The sequence below is a fragment of the Chiloscyllium plagiosum genome, unplaced genomic scaffold (assembly GCF_037043375.1).
Source record: "Chiloscyllium plagiosum isolate Xiang-an unplaced genomic scaffold, Cpla_swu_hap1 HiC_scaffold_6, whole genome shotgun sequence".
In the NCBI taxonomy this organism is placed as follows: Eukaryota; Metazoa; Chordata; class Chondrichthyes; order Orectolobiformes; family Hemiscylliidae; genus Chiloscyllium; species Chiloscyllium plagiosum.
In genome coordinates, this window is record NW_028270144.1 from 86,350,787 (window position 1) to 86,371,701 (window position 20,915).

The window sequence follows — 20,915 nt, forward strand, 5'->3', positions numbered from 1 at the left end:
CTTCAAAAGCTATATCCTTGTGGCAGTGAACATAATGATAACTCAGTTGAAATTTGAGAGGACATATCATAGCACTATCAGAGTGCCAGCCCTTTTTAAACAAATGGATTTTAAATATATATTGACTAACTTAACTGCACATATTGAATTAATAAAACGGCAGAATAATCATTAATCCTTCAGTGTGACCTCATTATATCACAAATATATTTCAATTCCTGGCTGCCAAAAAAATTAGTGGAATAAAATCACTTTCACAAATTGCGTTGTATACACTCAACAAATTAATGGGTATCCCAGTGATTGCGAGGGTGAGCAATTTATTCTCACAATTCAATTGCTAGTTACAAATTACAGAAACTGTGCTTTCCCAGTTTATACTAAGAGATTAACATGTTTTTAAAGTTCTCAAGTGCTTGTATATGCATTATTCACAAGACATTTCTATTTCAATCAAAAATATGGAGCATTGATGAAGGAAATCATTTTGTTGAAGTTCTTCATCTTGCATTCATCAAGCCAAATATAAAAATGCCAAATTTGAAACAATCATAACAATTTACACTGCAAGAGAAAAACGTGTATAGGAACATAAGAACAGGAGTAGGCCATTCAGCCCCTTGAGCCTCTTCATTTGATTGGTTGGTAATTGTAAGTCACCCATATAGGCCAAGATGTTGCCATGGAGAAAAAAAAATCAAGGAACAAAGGCTCCCCAAGCACCTGGACAATTCAAAAAGAGGCAAAGCTTGAACTTGTCTGCAGAGAACTTATCCCTATGAATTGTACATGGTGTTCAGGGATGAGTAAGTTGGGGTGCTTTGGTCAGGGGAAATGTAGAGCGATAAGGTAGGGCAATGGGTCTGGGTGAGATACTCTTCGGAGGGTCGGTGTGAAATTGTTGGGTCAAATGGCGTGTTTCCACACTGTCAGGATTCTATGATATGTTTATATATCACTCCTAGTAAACATAACTGAGCTACATTATAAACTTGACTCAATCAATGAAGACAAGCAATTTGTATCTCTTTTTAGCAAAGTTCAGGTTTAGTACTGACAAACGACAGTTTGGTGTTAAAATGAATAATCGAGTTGTTTCAATTAGAAGCACAGTGATGAACAAGCTTCCCATGCTATCCTGTTACAGCTGCTGTCAGCATTCACACTGCTCCCTTTCCTTTCAGCCAGCTAGCATGTCATATTCACCTCAACAGATACTTAATCAGAAACCCAGCCCCTTTGTTAAGTACTTGTACTGTTGGTTTATTTATTTTTGTTAGATTTTGTCTGACCTTTTTCTGAGATATCTAACTTCTCGTTTGCTTTGGTTGAGAAGTGTGGTAATATTCCATCTTGTTTCTGTGGTAATTATTCCTCTCTGTTGAACATCATATGAATGCACTGTACTGCCAATTCCAGTTACTGGCTAGTCACACGTAATCCCAGATACACTCCAGGACTCGATAACTGATGCAGACTGTGGTTCCAGATGCACATAATAGTGTGACAACCGACAAATAAAACATGAAAGAGCAACATGACCATCTGAAACCACTAATATCATGTAATGTTGTCAGCCAGTTCACACACGTGCCACCTGACTGCTGAACACTTTTGTAGTTTAGTAAACTGAATCACTGAATACCATTATTAACATTAAGAATAATATTATTTCTTCTCATTTTTTACAGTGAAATAAATTGATTTTCCAGTGTCTGAAAAGTATCGACTACAGAAGGGCCTTTACTGCATACAAGTTCGATTAGACTGTACCTGACAAGTCACCAAAAGATAATAAACTTTATTGCGAAGCTATGTCCTGTTTGGCCACAATGTGAGGAATGATCCTATGATTCTGACACAGTGGCAATAGAAGTGCATGTGCGTGTTGCATGACGAGCCGCTCTTACGTCACAATACAAGGTCAGTTCCTTTTGTACAGTATCACAATTCACCAGGTGCTTAAAAGAAGTGGATATATTGTCAGATTCCAGCAGCTTTTTAAGGGGCTTCTGGTCAGTCTAAGTCCTGTCATGCTTGGAGACAAAATGCTGCAGCAAAGTATCACTAATGAACAGAGTCTTTTTAGCTGCTTGGTTAGAACCTTTTTTGAAAGTCATACTGGAGAGAAATGTAATTCCTTTTGGAGTGGAGGAAGCATCCTTTTCAGACAGCAATGGATGATAAAAAGTGTACACTGGATGGAGCAGAGAAAGTGATCCACAGGAGGGAGAAATTCCCCTCATTTCCAGAAGATTATCTTGGTTAATGGGCAAACATTTAAAACATTACAATTTTTTTGACAATGCAATTTTACAGCACTGTTAGGTAAGCTTGATGGAGCAGCACAGAAGGACAGTGCACAGCAGTTACAGATTCTGTACACAGGCATATTCATATTTTGGCAGTACGTTGTGCATTGCTGTCATGTTGTGTAGTTATCTTCTCCTCAATTAAATGTAGCAAGGATAAAATATCAAATGTGCAGAGAACACAAGGTACATCCAGGGTCCATGTTCATAGATGACTATTAGGTACCTAGTAACCTGAGTTCTTGTCAAATGATATTTAAAGTGAGGTTTTCTCCTAGGTTAGGTCATTTTGCAGTAGCAGTTGGAGAGATGTGGTGCTGCTGTTAACATATCATTAGTAGCAAAGTCCCCAGTGACATGGTAATCAGTCACACATGATTGACTGAGTAACTTCATAACTGAAGCTAGGATGGTAAGAAATAAATTCATGCTCAATTGTTCCTCCCTTTCTACATCTTAACCCTCACTCCCCTCCTACCCTAACCCCTCTTCAAACATCTATCCTATTGTTTTTGAGCTAGGTTGGACTTTCACGTAGCCTTCCCTCCAGTAACTAATCAGTTGATGAGCCTATGAAAGATACTGATCATTAGGAGAAATGATGGGAGTGAAGTCTTTTCATAACACAATTTACATTTACTCCAGCAAAGAAAAAAATCCATTTCCAAAAACATATATTTATAACCACTTGAAGTGATGTGTCACAGGAGCAAACAAAGATCTTTTTACTGCATGAACAGAAAGGTTAGAGACACTCAACTGGTCAGGCAGCATCCGTGGAGTAAATCCTTCATGTTGAAGATCCGAGAAATGAGCTATTTCTAAAAAGTTCAGAGGCAGGGATAGACTGTGAGCTGGGGAAGTGAGGGTTGTTGGTGGAAGAAAAAGAGTGTGATGCAGTGTATGAGTGATGTTATGACAAAGGGGACGATGTTGGGAATGATGGTGTGATTGAAGCAGGGACAATAGAAACCAAGAGATGTAGTAGTTAAAACAGAATAATACGTTGCCAGAATAGACGAGAACAGAATTCCCTTGTGACCCAGCAATCTGGCAGAGAAAGGTAGATAAACAAAGAACAAAGAACAAAGAAAATTTACAGCCCAGGTACAGGCCCTTCGGCCCTCCAAGCCTGAGCTGATCCAAATGTACTGTCTAAACCTGTCGGTCAATTCCTAAGCATCTGTATCCCTCTGCTCCCCACATACTCATGCATCTGTCCAATCGCATCTTAAATGAATCTACTGTGCCTGCCTCTATCACCTCTGCTGGCAATGCATTCCAGACACCCACCACCCTCTGTGTGAAGTACTTACCACATGTATCCCCCTTAAACTTTCCACCTCTCACCTTGAAAGCGTGACCTCTCATTATTGAATCCTTCAACCTGGAAAAAAGCTTATCTCTATCCACCCTGTCTATACCCTTCATGATTTTGTAAACCTCAATCAGGTGCCCCCTCAATCTCCTTTTTTCTAATGAAAATAAACCTAACCTACTCAACCTTTCTTCATAGCTAGCACCTTCCATACCAGGCAACATCCTCGTAAACCTTCTCTGCACCCTCTCCAAAGCGTCCACATCCTTTTGGTAATGTCGCGACCAGAACTGTACACAGTATTCTAAATGCGGCCGAACCAATGTCTTGTACAATTTTAACATGACTTGCCAGCTCTTATACTCAATACCCCATCCAATGAAGGCAAGCATACTATATGCCTTCTTGACCACTCTATCCACCTGTGCAGCAACCTTCAGGGTACAATGGATCTGCATTCCCAGATCTCTCTGCCCATCACCTTTTCCCAAGATTCTTCAGTTCATTGTATAATTCGCTCTAGAATTAGTCTTGCCTAAATGCATCACCTCACGATTTTCTGGATTGAAAGCCTCTGCCACTTTTCTGCCCAACTCTCCAGTCTATCTATATCCTCCTGTATTCTCTGACAGTCCCTTATGCTTTCTGCTACTCCACCAATCTTCGTGTCATCTGCAAACTTGCTGATCATACCAACAGTGCCCTCTTCCAGGTCATTTATGTATATTACAAACAACATGACCCAAACACTGACCCCGTGGAACACCACTGGTTACCCTTTTCCATTTCAAGAAACTCCCTTCAACTACTACTCTGTCTCCTGTTGCTCAACCAGTTCTTTATCCACCTAACTAGAACACCCTGCAGACCTTTCTCCATTAGTCAACCATAGGGAACCTTATCAAACGCCTTACTAAAGTCCATGTGTATGACATCAACAGCCCTTCCTTCATCTATAAACTTGGTCACTTACTCAGAACTCTATTAAGTTGGTAAGGCACGATCTCCCCTGCACAAAACCATGTTGCCTGTCACTGATAAGCCCATTCTTTTCTAAATATAAATAGATCCAATCCCTCAGTACCTGCTCCAGCAACTTTCCCACCACTGACGTCAGGCTCACTGGTCCGTAGTTACCCGGAATATCCCTACTACTCTTCTTGTACAGGGGAACAACATGAGCAACCCTCCTGTCCCCCGGCACCTCACCTGTATTTAAGGGTGCCACAAAGATATCTGTTAGGGCCACAGCTATCTGTCATGGCCCCAGGGGTATGGGCCTCCTGACAAGAGGGAATCCCTATCCCTGAACAACAGCCCACATTTCAACCCTATCCCTTAATAACAGCCCACAATTCAACCCAATTCCTAAACAACAGCCCACATTTCAACCCTATCACTAAACAACAGCCCACATTTCAGCCCTATCCCTAAACAACAGCCCACATTTCAACCCTATCCCTAAACAACAGCCCACATTTCAGCCCTATCCCTAAACAACAGCCCACATTTCAACCCTATCCCTAAACAACAGCCCACATTTCAACCCTATCCCTAAACAACAGCCCACATTTCAGCCCTATCCCTAAACAACAGCCCATATTTCCTCCACTCTGAGTGGTGGTAGTGCAGCTACCCTTTGTGGTCAGCTTCTACTGTCCAAGAAAACATTAAAAATTAAAATTACCCTACTTATTTCTTGTTAAGAAACAGCATAACATGACAAATAACTAAATGAATGATGAATGATTTACTTATTGCTATGTATATCTAAGGAGATGCAGTAAAAGGTGTTTTGGTGTCATTACTTGGCGCCATTTTGAGGTACAAGAAAAATAAAATAAAGTACATAAATAAGTTCATTTTCATTGGCCAGGATCCCCAAAACAGCTCCACGACCCGTGTAAGATCACTGCTATGGGCCTGCATCAACCAGGAGTCCCCCGCTCTAGCCACTGGCACTGTTGCTTTCGACAACACCGCTGATGCCAAGAGTCCACACTCCAGGTCTATCATAGCCTGGAGTCCCTGCTCTGTGATCACTGCAGCTGAGGCCCACTGCCATTCCAGGAGTTTCCGCACTGGACCTATGAATCCAGGGGTTGTCGCCATTTCTGCTCCGGCCTCCTTGCGACATCAGGAAGATGAAGAAAAGAAAAAGAATCAAAAAGATGAAAAAGCAAGAGAAAAAGGAATGTGGCCAATCTAGAGCAGAAGGGCTGAGCCTGAACATTACCTGCTCATCACTCAGAGAGACCCAGGGCTGTAGTGAAGCCATGTCTGCCTTGCCCTGGTAGTGTAGATAGTTAGATATTGATATATGATCATGCTGTTCTGCTGAAGGGTCAATATTAACCTCAAAGTGAACTCCATTCATCTACAAATGCTGCCTGACCTACATATTCCATTGTATTTCTTCATTTACATAATGTTTAAACTATTTTGATAGTCAAGTCCTTGATATTTTATCTTTACTCATTAACTCACTTTTGAGTTCTGATAAAGTGTTGCTTGAGCAGGATCCTAAACAAGGAAAATGACGAGCTGTCAATACCTAAATTCAAAGCAGACATGCTTCAAGATTAGACTGATTTTTCACTATTCAATCATGATACATAATGTTTTAAAGCACTAAAGTAGGTAAGATGTAATCAGTTGGCAGTTGGAGAGGTCAAATAATTCATAGGATAGAAATTGGTATGCCATATAGATTAGATTAGATTCCCTGCAGTGTAGAAACAGGCCCTTTGGCCCAACAAGTCCACACCGACCCTCCAAAGAGTAACCCACGTCCTCTGACAAATGCACCTAATAACTATGGACAATTTAGCACGGCCAATTCACCTGACCTGCACATCTTTGGAATGTGGGAGGAAACCGGAGTACCCAGAGAAAACCCACGCAGGCATGGGGAGAATATGCGAACTCCACATAGACAGTCACCCAAGGCTGGAATCGAACCTGGGAACCTGGTGCTGTGAGACAGTAGTGCTAACCACTGAGCAAAAAATTTCCAGCAGGTTCTGGAAATCTGAAACAGAAACAGAAATTGTTGGAGGAACTCAGTAAGTCTGGCAATATCTGTGGAGGGAGAGCAGAGTTAATGTTTTGAGTCCTGAAGGGTCTGAAGAAGGGTCACTGGATTTGAAATGTTAACTCTTCTTTCTCTCCACAGATGCTGCTGGACTTGCTAAGTTTCTTCAGCAATTTCTCTTTCTGTATTTGTCATTTGGTAAAATGGGCCCGAGAAAAATCAACTTAGCAGTGGAACTGCCAGTGCCCAATTTTCAGATGTTTTCACTCAATATTTATTCTTCCAGCAAAAGTTCATAACCTTTCATTTCCCCACATTATATTCCATCTTCCAAGATTTTGCTTACTCACTCACCCTGTTTATTTCCCTCTGTGTCATACACACCACTTGCCTTCCCAACTTTTTTTCTGACATCCAAACCTTGGCTACAGTACATTTACTTTTCTCATCCAACTCATTAGTATATGTTGTAAATAATTATGATCCCTGTAGCACACCTCGAGTTACACGTTGCTAACCTGAAAATGTCCTCCTTTTCCAAAATTTCTGACCTCTATTAGTTAGCAAACCCTTTATCTGTCCAAATATACTACCTCCAACACCATGGCCTCTTCTTATTAAGTAGTCTAATGTCTGGCACTTTGTTAAAACTCAGTTCTTCCTAGGGTCCAAATATTCAATATGTACTCCCTTGTCTGGTTCGTCATCATCTCACACTTTTCAAGATTAAATTCCATTGGCCATTGTTCAGACCATCTGACCAACTCCTCTATATTTTGCTCTAGTCTAAGGAGTTCCTCCTTGCTATTTACCACACCATCAATTTTCTTATCATCAGTGAACTTACTGACCATACCTCCTGCATTCATATCTAGATTATTCATGTACACAACAAATAACAAGGAGCCATCATTGAACCCTATGGTATGCCATGAACATAGACTTATAGTCACAGAAGCACCCTTTAATCATCACCCTCTGTTCCACGCCATTAATCCAATTTGCCTTGGATCCCACAGGCTTTTAACTTCTTAACTAATCTGTTATGTAAGATTTTGTTTTACTGAGGTCGATGTAGACTACAGCAGCTGCACTAATCTCATCTACACATCTAGTCACCTCCTCAAAAATTTCAATCAAATTTGTTATTCATGATACAAAGAAAGTGAGGAACTGCAGATGTTGGGAAGCAAAAACAAAAACAGAAATTGCTGGAAAAACTCAGCAGGTCTGGCAGCAGCTGTGAAGCTAAAGCAAAGTTAATGTTTGGAGTGCAGTGACCCTGTTTCAGAACTGGAGTTCAAATGCTGCCAAAACTGCTGATTTTTTTTCAGCAATTTCTAATTTTGTTGTTATTCATGATGTCCCCCTTACAAAGCATTGCTGATTATTCGTGATTAATCTTTGTTTCTCCAAATGGAGATTAATTCTGTCCCTCAGAATTTTTTCCAATAGTTTCCCCAGTCTTACTGGCCTGTAGTTTCCTGGTTTATCCGAGCACCTTTCTTTAGTAATTGTATGTCATTCGTTGTCCTCTAGCCCTCTGACACCTTTCCTGTGGCCAGAGATTTGTCCCCAATGAAGTAGACATCAATGCCAGGCTGCTGCTGCCCTCAGTTATCTCTGAAAGGTATTTATTGGTCTGGGTTATGCAGGTAGAGAGGGGCAGTTATATAGGGCTGAGGGATTTGAGATTAGTCAACATACCTGTGCAATCAGAGGAATACTTGCGCTAATCTTGACTACACAAGAGGTGTCCATTCCATAAAAAAGTTTTCACTTTGTGGCAGTGTTGTTTCAGTGAAGAAAGGCAGCAGGAAGCTATGGAAAAAAAGGGGTCCTCATCCTTGAATTATAAAAAGCAAGCAGCCAAGTTCAGCAGGTTATAGGGAAGGCAAGTAAAATGTTGGCCTTTATTTCAAAGGGAATGGAGTATAAAAACAGGGAGGTTTTACTAAGAGTATACAAGACACCATTCAAATCGTAGCTGGAATACTGTTTTGTGCTCCTTATCTAAGGAAAGATATATTGCAATGAAGGCAGTCCAGAGAAAATTGACTAGGCTGATACCAGGTACTGGCTTGGGAGGAGGGGTTGAATTGATTGGGCCTGTACTGTTTAGAATATAGAAAAATCAGAACCAACCTTATTGAAATGTACAAGATTCTTAGAGAACTTGACAAGGTAGATGCGGAAAGGTTCTTCTCCCTTGTTGCAGAGGCATAATCTCATAATAAAGGGTCACTCATTTCATAACAGATGAGGAGGAATTTTTCTTCTTTCAGTGAGTTGTGAATCTGTGGAATTCTTTACCACAGGGGGCTGTTGAGGTTGGGTAATTAAGTTCATTAAAGACTGAGTCAGATGGATTTTTAATCAATGAGGGAATCAAGGATTATAGGGAAACGGTAAAAAGTACAGTTAAGGAATATTAGATCAGTTACGATTTCATTGAAGGGTGGAGCAGACTCTGTGGGCTGAATGGTCTATTTCTGCTCCTTTGGATTTCACTATTACAGTTTTAGGATCAGAGGGATCTTGGTGTACATGTCCGGAGATCCTTGAAGGTACAGGTGGAAAGATAAGATGGTTAAGAAAGCAAATAGGATACTTGCCTTCATTCATCAAGGTTATCTTGGAGATGTATATCACGTTTGTTAGGCTACAGCTTGAGTGCAGTCTGTAGTTTTGGTTGCCACACTATAAGAAGAATGTGATTGCATTTCGAGAGAGTGCAGAAGAAAATGGCCAGGATGTTGCCTGGGCAGGAGTGTTCACCTATGAAGAGAGACTCGATAGGCTGAGGTTGATTTCCTTAGAGGAGGGAAGTCTGAGGGTGTATCTGGCTGAGGTGTAAAACATTCTGAGGGGCATAGACAGGGTAGATAGGGAGAAACCTTCCCTTTAGTACAGGGGTCAATAAACTGGGGACACAGTTTTACTTGGGGAGCAGGAGGTTTAGACGGCATGTGAGGATTTTTCTTTACCCAGAGTTGGGAGAAGTTTGGATATGCTGCCTGAAAGGTTGATTGATATGGGACCCCTTATAAAAAGCATGTGAGAAGTATTGAGATGTGCACTTGAAATGCCATAGCATAGAAGGCTACAGGCCAAGTGCTGGAAACTGAGATTAGGACAGATGGATGGTGATGACCAGCAGGGACATGTTAGGCCAAAAGGCCTTTTTCTATGCTGTAAAAAATGCTATAGTTCCATGACAACATTTCAAAAGGGATTGACTTAGAATCTTCTGAAACAATTAGCTTATGATTGCAAACAGCTTCAGATAATGGAGACCAGTTGAGTAGTGTTCATGTGGAAAAATAAAAGTTTCAGAGATGTAGGTACTTAATCACAGTGGCTTTCAATTGCCATCACCTCTCTCCCTGTTGTCTTGTCATCTGATACCAGATGCACCGCATACAGTTTCTCTAATTGCATCACACTGAGGTGCATCGTGTGAAATTTCCTGGTGGAGATAAGCTGAGGCAACAATACTGAGCCAATTTGTTCAGCAACTTGGCTCAGTGCCATTTACATAATTTTAATGACTGTTTATGTGGCTTTATTCCTCTTTGAAGGCATGATGATATAAAAACTCAAATTGCTTCCATATCTACATTTGAGCTGGGAGATGTTTGAGTGCTAAAGCAATGTAATATTGCAAGAAAATGTTGCCTTTATGCAAAGAAGGGGGAGTTTGCCATAGGTAACAGAACATGCTGAACACGCTAACATCAACGGAGGAAGCAGATGCTCTCCCTTTGGTTGATGTCCTTCCAGTTTGTCCACTCCACTAATTCAGTGAATAAAATGAAAATTGTGAAGATTACCATGGAGAAGGCCACCAGCTTTAATTATGGCCAGATTTAGAGAGAAGCATTAAATGCAATGGGTAAGTCTAGCACAAATAAGGAACATATTAGCTCATAGGGTCTATTTTTATATTTAAACTACTTACATTTGAGCCCTATGAAGTTCTAAAATGCAGAATAACATTGTATAGAGTATCCTTCCTGAGTCCCTGCAGAGGAGCTGCCAGAACTCATTATATGTGTGGCTGTCAAATTCAACACTGTGACTGAAAGCAAGAACTGAATTAGTATAAGCAAATGCCCTGACCATTATGTTACAAGGACTCCAGCCAGAAGTGAGCTCTGAAGTTGAGTGGCATTAGCAAATTAGATCACAGTAGGAAATCTAGAATAGCAGATTGGGTCCCCAAAATGTGCTGTATCCCCCTACAGTGGCTCATGGAGAAGACATCACTGATTGCTACTTGAAGTGAAAATTAGATTTTCTTTGAAATTTGGCTTTGGAAACCAAACAAAAGGTGCTTATTTGTAAACCAAATCTGATCTTAATCCCAAGTGCCAGTCTGTAAAGCAACATTCCCTCACTGTACCTCTTAGAGAAACAGATGTGTGTTCCTTTCTATGTTGGTAGAAACGATCCCACACATTTGAAGTGGATCGATTCTATAAAATTGTTAGTGAAAGGTGAAAATATTCTCTTTAAAGAATGCCAAGAATTGGTTATTGCTACTACAATGTGTCAGTGACAAACAAAAAAATCTTCAGCCAAAAAGATAAGTTGAACGAAGGTAACCTTAATCGATGAGATGTGGGTTTCATAGAATCATGGAATCGCTTATCAAAAGGGGCAATTTGTCCCATTGTGTTCATGCTGGTGTTCTGCAAGAGCAATTTTCATTTAATACCATCCTTTCACTTTTTCTATGTAGCCCTGCTCACTTGTCCATTTCAGTTAATGATCCAATTCTCTTTTTGAATGCCATGCTTATCTGACCAGACTGTCAGGCAGTACATTCCAGATCTTAACCACTCATTACATAAAGTTGCAGGTTTCAATTCATTAGTGTGTTCTTTTGATTCACATTCCTGAGATGACTTGGGGTTTTGTGGAAGGAAATGTAATGTCACCAATTTTTTAGAACCTTGGTTGTCACGGGAGTGTGGCTTGAGGGAGGTTCTGGGATTTGCATGTTGGTGCGTCAAAACCTGCAGCCCATTCTGGGTGATTGGGGACTTGACAGCAATCTAGGTTGGTTCAATGCATCACATCATTGTGTGACACTTTGATCTTTTGCTGTGAACTCTGTGTTCTGTGAGCCTCCCTCACTAGATACCTGACGAAGGAGCAGCACTCTGAAAGCTTGTACATCCAAATAAACCTGTTGGATTATAACCTGGTGTTGTGTGATTTTTAATGACATAAGATAAGTTTTTCCAGGTTGTCATTGATTCTTTTTACCAATTACTTTACATCTGTGCCCTTTTATTCTCAATCCTCAATCGGGAGAGCAATTTTTCCCTGACTACTTTGTCCTTCCTCATTTTGAATGCATCTGTCAAACCTCCTTTCAACTTTCTCTTCTTGTAGAAAAGTCCCAGCATCTCCAATCTCTCGGCACAACTGAGATGACTCAACCTTGGAAGTATTCTCAGGATTTGTTTTGGCACAGCTCTATCGCCTTCATTTCCTTCCTGAAAATATTTACAGGTTACACACAGGTCTCTGATTTTCTGTCTCTGATTTATGATCTCCAGTCTCCCAGGTGATAGTCTGTGGTTTCTTGCATGGGTGTGATGCTTTAAAGTTGAAGTAAAGTTCTTATAAAGTGAAGGGTTCACAGCAGGTTGTGCAGTTTATGCCATCAGATATCAAGGAAGTTGATTTTCAGGTGAATATTAAAACTGGAACTAGCTAAGTACTTTGACTGCTTGCTGGTTTATAGATATGTTGAAGTCTATTCTCAGATTGGCTGATACTGGTAGTTTCGAAATGTCTGTTTGATCCTTGGGTATTAAGAGTGCTATCTTTAAAACACATTTGATCATGTGATCACTGGGTTAACACTTCTGTGATCTACCCAGCCTATCTTGAATGGGGAAGGCCATTATGATATAATGGGCTGTTTTTAAAAATGTACTCATGGAATGTGGATACCACAGATTGGGTCAGTATTTATTACCCATTCAGAGTTGCCCTTGAGAAGGTAGTAGTGAGCTGCTTTCTTGAGCCGATGCAGTCCATGTGGTATAGGCACACTCTCACCCTGTTAGGAGGGTCTTCCAGCATTTTGACCCAATGACGGCAAAGGAGTGGTGATATCATTTCAAGTCAAAAAAAGGTGTGCAAATTTGACAGGAAATAGCAGGTAATGGTGTTGCCTGTATCTATTCTTCCAGGGGGTAGATCTTGTCAGTTGGAAGGTGGTGTTTGAGGAGGCTTTTGAATTGATGCAGTACATCTTGTGGTGGAAGGAGTGAATGTTGAAGGTGTTAGATCAGCTACCAATCATTGGCTGCTTTGTCCTGAATTGTGTTGTGCTCCTTGAGTATTGTTGGAGCTGCACTCATCCAGGCAGGTGAGGAATATTCCATCACAGTCCTGACTTGTGTCCTGTAGATTGTGCTCAGACTTTGAGGAGTCATGAAGTGAGTTTTTTGCCCTCGATTTCCCAATCCTTGAATTTTGATTTTCCCCTTTGCCTAATATGAAACATTGAGATGTGCAACTTCAGTTTTTTGAGTTGTCCAATCTTTAAACAATGATATTTGCGTATTGCACAGATGGTTGTAAAATCACTTCACCCATATCTATATTTAATTGGTATTTTTTGAAGATTTGGTTCTGGAAAATATCACATAATTTGTAGCTGCCACCTTAATAACTGGTTTTATGTTCAATTATTATTCAAGTATTGACTGAAAGTTCAGAATATGACATGTCTGTGAGAGGCATGACATCACCTTGACTCCATATTCTTCCTACGAAGGTGAATCCCTCACACTTCTCTGCCTTAGATTTCATCTGCTCTTTGTCTGTCCATTCCAGTAACCTGTTTGACCTTTTCAGATGTAACATTATCCTAAAAAAATTCATAATTTTTCCAAGTTTCATATTACTCACAAAGTTTGAAATTGATTCCTGTACACAAAGGCCTAAGGCACTAATTTCTACCAAAGTGCAAGGGTCCCTGAGAAACTTAATCATAACCTGACTTACAATTCAAAAGGAAATGGTTCTCTCTGACACTTAACCAACGTCATACATATGTTATTATTGTGCCTTTTATGCCATGAGCTCTAACTGTGGCACTTTATCAGTTGTTTTTTGGAAGGCCATGCGCACCATATCAACAAAATTAACCTCATCAATCCTGTCCCTACCTTATCAAAAATTCAAGCAAGTTAGTTAAAATAGATATGCCTTTAATAAATCCTTGCTGGTTGTTCTTAATTAACCTACATTTTGCCAAAGTACTGTTCATGTTGTCTTGAATCCAGCTCATATGACATAAAAATAATTTGCAAGGCTCTTGTAGTGCAATGGTCATTTCCCTATCTCTTGGACAGAAGGTCTATTTTCAACTCTTACTTGTACTAGAAATGTATCATAACATGACCAGGCAAGTGGTTAAAATAAATTGCCTCTCTTCTTGTAAGAGATTTCTGTGAAACAAAATTGTACAGATTCTATCTTCACTTTCAGTGGGCCTCGAATTCCCTAAAATATCACAAGATATTAGCACTGCTGCCTCACAGTGCCAGGGACCTGAGTTCAATTCCCACCTCAGACAACTGTCTGTGTGGAGTTTATACACTCTCCCCGTATCTGCGTGGGTTTCCTCCGGATGCTCCGGTTTCCTCCCACAGTCCAAAAATGTGCAGGTTAGGTGAATTGGCCATACTAAATTGCCCGTAGTGTTAGGTGAAGGGGTAAATGTAGGGGAATGGGTGAGGGTGGATTGCTCTTCGGAGGGTCGGTGTGGACTTGTTGGGCCGAAGGGCTTGTTTCCACACTGTAAGTAATCTAATCTAAAAAAATCAATAAGTGTATGCAGCAAGAGTGAAAGGGTGAATTATGAGAACAATGGAAAAGGCACAGTTGTGAAGGAGCTGATTCGTGTCAGTGATGAGAGTTTGTCATATTGTTGGAGCAGAACAGAGGAAGCTTCTGTCTATAGTTCGCTGTGCATATCAGATCTTGAATTGATTAATGGTGATACGTGCTGCCCAAAGTGATGTGAAAAAAATATGTTTCTCAATTACATGAGCACATAATAATTGGCTTTGTTTCCTTGATTGGGCAAACAGTTTGCTGATATTTTCACACTATAACGATTTCAATGTTAAGTTTAAAAACATATAGTGCAGGTTAGATGGATTGGCCATGCTAAATTGCCCATAATGTCGGTAATCGTACAGGTTATTTGGGATAGCCATGGGAAATGCGGGGTTACAGGGATAGAGTAGGGGAGTGCGTCTGGGTGGGATACTGCTTGGAGGGTCAGTATGGATTGATTGGGTTGAATGGCCTGCTTCTATGCTGTGTCGATTCTATGATTCTAGTGGAGTTTGAAAATAATAGTCTCAATGTACAAAGAGAGATCATGAATCCCAGTTTTAAAACAATTTGGAATAGGCTATTTAGTCATTTGAGTCTGCTCTGCAGTTGAATAAAGTCATGGCTGATTATCCATTTGAACTGTACCATACCATGATATCGTCCCATTATGGATGTGTTTAGTATACAAAAATCTATCAATGTCTGCCTTGAATATACTGAGCAACTCTTTGGTGTAGAGAATTCCAAACATTTATAATGCTTTGACAAATCTCCCTCTGATCTAAATATCTAACATCTTATTCTGAGACTGTGACCCCTGGTTCAAGAATCCCAGCAGGGAAAACATCATGCTGGTATTACCTTCATCAAGCCCCTTAAACATTTTATATGCTTCAATGAGAATATTTTTAACTCTGTCGAATTTAGGCCAAGTGAACTCAATGTCACCTTGTAGGACAGTCTTTAAACTAATGGGGCTAAAAGCAGATGTTTGGAAAACTGCCAATGGAAGAGAGAAAAAGTGGGTAACTGTAGACCAATTAGCCTAACATTTTTGTTGAAAAAACATTGGAATCAATTATTGAGGGTGTAACAGCAGCATATTTGGAAAATCATAATCCAATCAAGCAGAGTCAGCATAGCTTCATGAAAGGAAATCATGTCTGACTAATTTATTTGAGATTTTTTAGGAAGTTTCAATGAAAGGGGATAAAGGAGAACTGGTAGATGTGTTGTATTTGGACTTGCAGAAGGCATTCAACACAAGATATCTCACAAAAGGTTAAGTAAGAAGAGCATATAGTATTAAGGTAGAATGTTGGCATGAACAGAGAATTAACTAATGGCCATTGAGACAGCAATTGGGATAAGAGGCTCTTCTTCAGGTTACAAGGGGATACAAACAGTTTACAGAAATATTGATAGGTTAAGTAAATGGGAAAAATATAGGCAAATGAAGCATAAAGTGGGAAAACGTGATGTTGTTCATTTTGGAATAGAGAACAAAAAAGAGTGTATTATTTAAATGGAGAAAAGATGCAGAAAGCTGCAACACAAAGGGACTTGGTAGGGACAAAATGCTAGCACACAGATGTAGCAGGTAATCAGGAAGACTAATGGAATGTTGGCCCTTATTTCAAGGGATCAGTACTGCAAGTACTGATGAGACCACATCTGAGAGCAGTTTTGGTCTCCTCAATTCAGGAAAAATATTGTTTCATTGGAAGCAGTATAAATAAGTTTCACTAGAATGGTTCTTGGTCTAGAGGGATTCCCTTAGCAGCAAAGATTAAACAGTTAGGAGTTGAGAAGAATGAGAGGTGATCTCATTGAAATATATAGGATTCTCAAGGGGTTTGATAGGGTAAATGCTGAAAGGATGTTTCTCCTCATGGAGAGTGCAGGATCAGAGGGCATAGTCTCAGAATGCCAATTTCATACTGAGATGAGGAGAACTTTCTACTGTCAGGAGGTTGTGACTCTTTGGAATTCCTTGCCTCAGAGAGCTGGGGGAAGGGGGGCGGTGGCAGAGTCCTTGTGCATATTTAAGACTGAGATAGGTAGATTCCTGATCAGTGGAGAATCAAAGGTTATGGGAAAGGACAGGAAATGGACATGTAGAATGTCATGTCAGATCAACCATGATTCTATTGAATGGCGGAGCAGGCTCAAGGGGCCAAATGACTTATTCTCCTTCCTATTTCTTATGGTCATCCCAGGAATTAGTCCAGCTAATCTTTTGTGCATTGTTGCAGGCAATGATATCCTTCCTTAGGTATGGAGTATAACATCTCCTGGGGGTCTCTGGGTAACTCTTGCGTCTTAGTTAGAGGGTGTGGGTTCAAATGATTACTCCTAAAGCAAAGATCTAGGATGATATGGCAGTGAGGCAGTTCTATATTAAACTGAGGCCCTGTCTTCTCTCTCAGGTAGCCAGAAAAGATACTAAAACTTCATTTTGAAGAGAAGCAGCATGGTTATCCTTGGTGATGGGGCCAATATTTATCCCTCAATGATCATCATTAAAGCAAAGTCAGAAGTCACATAATATCAGGTTATAGTCCAACAGGTTAATTTGAAATCATAAGCTTTCGGAGCACTGCTCCTTCAACAGGTGAATCGTCAGGTCATTTCACCTGATGAAGGGGCAGTGCTCTGAAAGCTTGTGATTTCAAATAAACTGTTTGGATTGTAACCTGGTGTTGTGTGACTTCTGACTTTACCCACCCCAGTCCAACACCAGCACTTCCACATCACCATTAATGCAGACTCACTGTGTTTGTTGGACATGCCTTTTCAGTATCTATTCTACCTGCTGGTGCATGTGAAATTTCTCCCACCACTGACACCATTGTTCTGGATTCACTCATATGGCTACCCCTGACTTTCTCTTGCTGTCACGCCTCCAGCTCACCACTTCTTGTTGGATCTCTCCTGAGCCCTCGCCACCACTGCTGACTGCACTGTTCAATGTCTCATATTCTGACCTCTCCAGAGTCTTTGTTGGCCCCCTCCAGATCATTAGTCACTCACGTGACAACTCCCTCACTGCCTCCATCTTTATAGGTGGTGGTTGCAGTGGGTAAGACATGTAGGGTCTGAAGCTAGTGCAGAGATTCTCTTTCAGCAGGCCTTCCTTTCCCAATGGCAGCTCCCCCTCTTGAGCTCCGATTACCTGTGAACGATGGTCCTCTTAGTAGGCTGCCTGCTGTGCAGTCTTCCTACATAGCTTGGAAACAAATAGAGGCAGAATGAGACCCTTTCATGTCTTCTTCAGACCTTAATTGGTTTGTGGAGGTAGCTCGTCCTTCACACTCTGACTTGAGATTAATTGGGAGGGAGGCAGGAAGGCGGTGTCCTCCTGCTCAATCAATTGACTCTCCACCCACTTTGATTCCCCCAACTTGCCCCTGAATTACCTGCATGAGGCTTAAAATTCTTCCCACTATCTTTTACTTTAGGGTAAGATGATCAGCAAATTTTGCAAAACTTATTTATTCAAGAGGAAACCGCATATTAACATGAACAGCCATAGTTGCAAAATAAATTCAGGTATAAAGGTAGATATGTATTGAGAAGTGAGGGCAGTTAAACATGAGAGCATTGAGGTTGTGGTTCAGCTGGGAACCAGGTCTTGAGAACATATGCTGAGAAATCACAGCAAGCTGCTATGATTTTCCATTCATTAAAATTAATAGATGGAAAATCACAACCTGTGTTCCACTGATTTCATGAGTTGCACTCCCTGTGCTTGGTTCTTCCCAATGGGACTGCCAGACTGCAGAACCAATCCTCAAGAGAAGACCCAAATTAATGGAATTTCAAAGATAGAATGGCCAGAACTAATAAAACTGGGGAGGAGGCTGAAAGAGTAGGATGCCGTCGTTGAGATCAGTCAACTCAGAACAGAGACAAATCTGCAACATCTGGATAAATTTGCTCTGCTTTCAGGGAAGCTTTAAGTCATTTGCTTATGTCACATACTCTGCAGTGAGTTTCAGTTTTTCAAGGTAACATCAAAACATGAAGAATGCTATTCCCTCAGCATTAAACATTGAGTGTGTGCAAAATACAAACCAACCTGACCTATTACCATTGTTCACTATCGTCATGGTGACATGATAAAATATTGTTGTGCATAATACATTAGGCAAAAATATTGATGTGGGCCCTTGTTTGATCCACAAGTATTTAAGTATGGTGATGCAGGAGGGAGGTTCATGACTGAGGCACATCATATATTGTGGGTAATTAGAGAGCTTGGTGTTTTGCAAAAAGGATGAATAAAGAAGTCGGGCAGCCACTAAACACTGTTATGACACCTGTAGACAAAACTCTCAAATATGAAGAATGATAATTTAGCTGAGGGAGGCTGCCAGTTTCACTGCTCCTTTAATTGATTACTTATTATGATGCCATTAGAGTTAAACTTCCTCCCTTGATTTTTCTATTAGCTACCTTACAGCTCCCTGGTTTGAATATTATTTGTAATAACTTCTAAACTTACCAAAATTAACCATGTTTCCCATAGAATGCTCACAAATGAAGGGTGGTTCTGTTATTGTCTGCCATAAGAGGAATCCAGTTAACATTTTGAAATGGAGATTCTGTTGGATGGGTGCTACTGGAATTTTCTGGCAGACTTGCGAGTAGAATGCTTCATTTCAACAACGACAATGGTATTGGTACTAGATAGAAATGAAACTTCCCTTGCAATGGTTTTAAAGCTGAGGCAAACTTAATCGAATGTATAATTGGAGGTGGGGTTCAATCAGTTATGATGGCTTTTCTGCTCCATCCAAGGTTCAAAGCCTTGTTAACACTTACCATTTAAAAACTTTGCAACTATTTTTAATTTTTCTATTCCCTTGGATAAGCCTCTGTCTTTCAACTAGTTTTAGGAATGTTTGTTTATTTTACGTCTTCTGACTGTCTCTTGCTCTTGTTTTCAGTGGATGTCAGTCACTTCACCCGACAACTCTGACTCCACCTCATAGAGTGTGTAGAAATAAGGCTAATTTCAAGGCTGATTTATCTGATGTTCTTGAGAATTCTAAAGATATTCTGCTGGACTTTACATCTAATGAAGCATGCTAGTGTTTAGAGTTTTCCATTTCCTTTTTCTAATTCCGTTGGAAATGTTTGCCAATCTAAAGAAAAACCTGTCCGAAATGCTGACCTAGTTTTCACTGGATAGATACCAACTGACCTTCTGTGCGTTTTTGTTTCAATGAAACCTTCATAAAACTATTGTCCTATATAAACTTTTGCATGAATGCATGTAGTGCCTTCTATTCCTGAGAAAATATTCTGCCTATTGTTTTATTCATTTCTGGTTCCAGGATGTTGCTAGATGGGCCAGCATTTATTTCCATCCTGAGTTGACCCATACCAATGTCAAGGAGGGAATTCCTTCTTGTGCTTTTTCCTATAGTGAGTTTGGCAGAGCATAGGAGGGCATTTCATCAAGTGGAAGGTGCTGGGTGGGGGCCTTGCCATCATTCCCCTTCTGCTCTGATTAGGGAGCACTGGCAGAAAGCACTACCTCCCCTGTGGCACTGCCATTCAGCAGAGCTGCTGGCCTTTGGGGTCTATGATCTGAAGGTAGGCTAGCCACTGGTCTGTCGTGCTTGAGTTAGAGCAGTGTGCAGCGGGCCTTCCTGGACAAGGTGATGCACTTTGGAGGTGTTAGCATACTGATAATGTTGCTTGACTAGTAATCTAGAGGCCAGTAGTTGAAAGCTAGTGTCAATAATGGTAACCATAAAACTATCAACAATTGTCTCAAAAACCCACATGGTTCACTTATATGTTTTAGGAAAGCAAATCTGCCATTCTTGACTGGCCTGGATGTAACTCCAGAATCGCAATAACTACTTGCTGAAATGGATTTGCAAACACTCAGTTCAAGAGCAATTATGGTGGACCATAAATGCTGTACTTACCAGTGATGCCCACATCCCATGAAAGAATATATTATAACAAAAGCTTCCTCTGGCTGCCCCAGCTGGGCTGAGATGCCTGTCACTTCCACACGTTCTGTTCAATGTGAGAAAGAATACATTTTCATTCCATTCTTGCACATAATGCATATATTATCCATTGCAGAAAACCTTGTAACTCCTTACAAACAGCAACCTTACGCATCCAAGTACTGCATCCTCTTTTTTTTTAAATTTAACCTATTTTTCTGATCAACCTGCTTAGAAATATAATGACACACCTCTAGAGTAGGTGGGACTTGAACCCAGACTTCTAATGCAGGGGTAGGGACATCACCACTGCAACACAAGAAGGCCCTGATGTTTCTACATGGTTTCGAACCACAGTCCTTTCATGTGTAAAGTGAATGTGATAACACGTGGTACTTATCTTA

At 40.5% G+C, this 20,915-nt stretch overlaps 2 long non-coding RNA genes across 2 annotated transcripts in view; one reads left to right on the forward strand and one right to left on the reverse strand.

Moving 5' to 3' along the window:
- The window catches only part of LOC148149801 (uncharacterized), a 116,115-nt gene extending 110,534 nt beyond the window's left edge, over window positions 1-5,581 (forward strand). The window contains exons 3-4 of the long non-coding RNA XR_015757363.1: window positions 1,692-1,923; window positions 5,507-5,581. This is a non-coding gene — a long non-coding RNA (uncharacterized LOC148149801). The remainder of the gene's footprint in view (window positions 1-1,691; window positions 1,924-5,506) is intronic.
- LOC148149802 (uncharacterized) overlaps window positions 1-20,915 on the reverse strand; it is a 57,672-nt gene that overhangs the window by 3,808 nt on the left and 32,949 nt on the right. The window contains exon 2 of the long non-coding RNA XR_015757364.1: window positions 20,485-20,578. This is a non-coding gene — a long non-coding RNA (uncharacterized LOC148149802). The remainder of the gene's footprint in view (window positions 1-20,484; window positions 20,579-20,915) is intronic.